Genomic DNA, 4,599 nt, shown 5'->3' on the forward strand with positions numbered 1-4,599 from the left:
CTTTCTTCCCTTCTTCCTCTCTCCCTCCTTTCTCCTTCTTTCCTTTCTTTCTTATTTCCTTCTTTTTTTGGCCATCATGGAAAACAGAAGCCAGGGCTTTACACAAATCCAAAAAGATCTCTCCCACTGGAACACTGTGGTACACTTTTAGTGTTACAGCTCTTTTAGATGAAGGCCTTTACTGTCTTCAATGAAACAAAACAGTTCTCTTAGGGGATTCTAGCTTGTGCACATACCTTTATTTGGGGTGAACCAGAGGTATACATGACTCTTGGAGAGTGAGAAGGAGTTCTCCTTAGGGTGAAGTTTCATTGGCTGGAGTTTAAATTACCAGAAATACCTCATTTGCATGGAGAGGCATTCTAGAATCCCAGGTACTTGCTGGGTGGGTTCTTGGGTGGGGTGGGGGTGTGTGGGAGGAGTTGAACTTGTAAGTTTGCCAAGAACTACTAGATCTTCTCCAGGTAGAGGGTGTGGGGGGAGGATGTGGCTCCCCAGACAAGGTCAGAGACAGTAAAGGACACCCCCCATTTTGCTTGGGGCTCAGAGGAGACTGCGACCTTAAATTGCAGGGTTTTCCCACCGGACACCTCTCCAGCTGGGTGAGAGGGATTTCTTCATCTTACTTGGTCTCCCTCCTCCTTCTCCAGATTAAGAAGCTGCAGAAAATCTTACCGTCTTCAACATTTTGAAGAAGACCCAGTATTAGATTTACTTACCTAGAAGTCAAAGAGAAATGTGAGTGGAAGATGGAGAGACAAACACTAACTTACATGTAAGAAGGAAGGGCCTAGCTCACTGACCCTGTTTGGGAGTGGACAGGCCATGATAATGTTGGTAACTCTGGACAGCTGAGGCTATGGTTGGATGCCAACATTGTCCCTTTAATGTGACTACAGATCCATTAGCACCTGAATAAAAACAAACTCTGGTGTCGATGTGAATCACCTGTGATGACCCCTCCACCTGGCAGCACCCTGCTTTGGCGTCTAACTTGAAAGATGACAGCTTTTAGGTGGTCTGTTTGTTTTCTTCACTGAGTCACAAACACAGCTTGGAAAAAAAACCCAAAAACCAAGTGCAATTTGGACATGCTTTAAGGAAAAGGCTATTTACTTGGCAAAGCAGCGTGTCCCACGTGGGAAATTATATACTGAGAGAAGTCCCAGACCAGGAAGAAAGAATTAAAAATGATTTTCAGATCCTCTAAGGATATGCCCAGCGGCAGGGGTGGGAGGTGTATGTGTGTGTGGGAGATCGGCTTCTTCTCTGTATTCCGCACATGCTCGCTTGACTGTCACAGAAAGCTGACATTCTAGGGGTCTGAGGCAGTGTACCCATAGTCATCTGTGGTCTGCCTCGATCCCACTGCACCAACCCACTCTCTTTCTTTTCCTCTATGAAGAGTCTCCACCCTCATCATGTGTTCACTGTCTCTTTAGCATCCCCAATTTTTTCTCTTATGCCTCTCTCAACTTAGGGCTTAGCACTCATAGCTTGCCCTTTGAGACCAATACAGTTTCTTATAAAAATCAAAAACAGAAACAAAAGCAAACCTGTCTCTTCCTCATCCCTAAGAGTGCCTTTTGCTTTGAGTTGCCCCTCTCTCCTTTCTCCCCGGGCTGATCTGGTTCTTGAAGACCACATTCTGTAACCTACAACATCACCTTCACCCCACCCCCACCTCACCCTCACCCCACCCCCATTCCTGCCGCCTGAGCTTTTGACCTTTCCAGATGATGCATGCTCCAAGAATGACATGCACTCCAGCCCTCAGCTCCTGAACTGTATACTACAGAGAAGTCACACTCGTTCTAAGGCTACTTATGACCCACAATTTTCCAAACTATGGTTTATTTGAGGCCAGCCTCATTTGTTGGGGACCCCAGAACACATTAGCTCTCACTAATATCCATGGCTACCCCGGCAGATGGAATAAGTTACTTTAGTTCATACGGGCAAATGTATCATTTCCAGAGACTAATTTTATTTGTGCCAACTTTAATATAATAGTACATTGTCTTTATGGAAGACTTCTCCGCCCACCCCAGCCCCCCAAGTAACATAAGTCTCTTTCTTGTCGGCTCATTTAGCTGCACATAAAGCTTTCTGAAATAGACTGCACCCCATCTTTCTTAAAAACATTTGAAGGTTTGTATGGGGAGGTGCAGGAGAGCAGAGGTCTTTTTCTTAAGTCTGGGGGTAGCAAGTGAAACCAGCAAAGACCTAGGCTCCCCGTGACTTCCTGGGTCTACTGAACTGTGTATAGTTTCAGATCTTATGGGCATGTTGCTTTCTGGAGCAATAAGTAACCTGTTTGGTAAGATCATGTGACTCTGCCTAGGACTATCCCGAAGGGAAGCAGAAGCCAGAGCTAGGAAGTTAGGAAGAGACAGAGGGCCCTTGCTTTAGTCTTTCTCCTGGTTCTGGTTCATGTTCTGCTCTGTAACAGAATACAGAGGTTGTGTCAGTCGGGAACAATGGAGGTTTATTGGGGCTGGAGACTGGGAAGCTGGTTTGAGGGGTAAGAGCATCTGCATCTGGCAAGGGCTTTCTTGCTGTGTCATCATTTTGTGGAAGGAGTTTCAGAGAGACTTCACCTACCTACCCTGAATGTGCAGTGTCTGAGGATTGAACTAGTGAAACTGAGCTACACATCAACATAAGCATCAATGTTCATCCCTCCCTCCCTCCTGACTGTAGATGCAGCAGGGGCGGGGGTGGGGTGGGAGGGTGGGGTGGGGGGGAGGGGCAGCCAGCCCATGTTCCTGCTGCTTTGCCTCTGCAGCCTTAATGGGCTGCACTTTTACCTGCTGCAGAAACAGACCCTTCCTCCCTTAAGCGGCTTGTGCTGGATACTTTGTTACAAGAACAAGAAAAGTAGCCAGAGCACACCCCTTCTCCCATTCAGATTTACTTAAGACACAGGAAAAGGAGAATTTATCAAGTTCACCCCCTCAGTGTCTTAACAAGAGTCTCATTCCAATAGGGGATCAGAGCCAAGATGTCTTAAATGGTTGGGATTTCAGACCCATCCGGTTACTGTGGCTGTATCCAAACTAGAGAATATAAAATAAAGGAAGGTAAAAATAAGAAAAGAAAAAAAAATACAATGGAAGTCACATCTCTAAAACATCGGGACATCTATACACTGTGGACCTTGCTCCTCACACATTTGTCAGAAGTTGAGAAACAAAACAACAACAAAAACAACAAAATAAAAAACCACCCACTGTCTCAAGAGGCCTCCAGCAGGAACTTACAAGGCAAAACGCTTTAGTTGTAGACATGAAATTGCTGGAAGAATCGGGAACGGGGTGAGCTGGTCGGGAAACATGGACTTCCTGTGAATGCTCCCATGGCCTTCCACTCTGGCCAGCTCCAACTGCTCAAAACTTGCAGACAGCAGAACTCTCCACCAAGGCAGCTCCTTTGGCTCTGCCAGCTCCCAGTTGCTGTGACTACAGCTTCCCTTGCTCCTTGGGAACCCATTCCAGTAGGGGTTGTTAAAACAGACCAGGGAGAAGGACTTCGGTAGGAAATGTGAAGTTCTGCAGGAACTGCAGATGTGCGAGCTTAAGATGAAGATGAAATCTTTGGCTGTCTGGCACAAAGATGGATTTGCAGTTGATTTTAGTGGCTTCAATGAAACAGACACTGAGGGTTGATAGATGTCTTTCGTCACCGTGGCATAAAAACATTGCTAACTACCTCTACTCCTCTACTCCGATGATAGCCCTCCTCTGATGTTTGATGTAAGAAGGTGGAGTAGTATGCAGAGCCCATTAACCACAGCCACCAATTCCAGTGTAAATCAGGCTGATCTCCTAAATTAAAGACGAGAGAAAGCAACTGTGACAAGGAGCCATGTCGAGATGCCTGTCTTCCTGTGAAAAGGGAAGTATGTTTTCTCTAGCTGGCCCACACAGAATCCAATATTTACTATGATCGCTGAGATGACAGAAAGGTGCTCAGAGATGACTCCTGCTTCACAGCTTAGCCAAGCCTTCAAATGAGTCACTCTAAGCCAGGAGGAACAGCCTATGGAAATGAGGATAGGAAAATGGATCTTTGGTTCCACTGAGTCATGACGGGGGTGGGGGGGTAGGGCGGCGAGAAGCAAGATGTAAATGTATGGGTTAGGCTGGCAGAAGTTTCCAGACTGTTTTCAACCAGGGGAACTCGGATTAAGGACTGCTGACCTGGAGCCCAGCTTGCATTTTAGACCTTTGACTCCAGAAGCCAGCAAGCAGTACCACATTGAAGCAGAATTGGCTGTGTGGGTGGCAGAGGTCTGAGACGCCAAGACTCCCAAGATTAGAACCATGGGAAGGTCTTAGGGCATGGGATCAGGAAGCAGAGGGGAGCCCTGGTCGGGTCTATGGGGCAGGACCCTCAGCAGTTGCTGACTCTGATGCGGAAAACCAAGGAGAAATACTTTTACTCATTCACACCAGCCAGCCACTCTCTGGTGCCTTCCATTGGCTGCGCCCAAGCAGATGCTGCTCTGCCCCATGGGAACCCTGGAAAGGCAGCCTGCAGGAGACACCACCCCCTCGCTAAGTGAGAGCAGGGCAGGAGAAGGGTAAGAAACTGACC

This window comes from Mus caroli, chromosome 10 (genome assembly GCF_900094665.2).
Source record: "Mus caroli chromosome 10, CAROLI_EIJ_v1.1, whole genome shotgun sequence".
Taxonomy (NCBI): domain Eukaryota; kingdom Metazoa; phylum Chordata; class Mammalia; order Rodentia; family Muridae; genus Mus; species Mus caroli.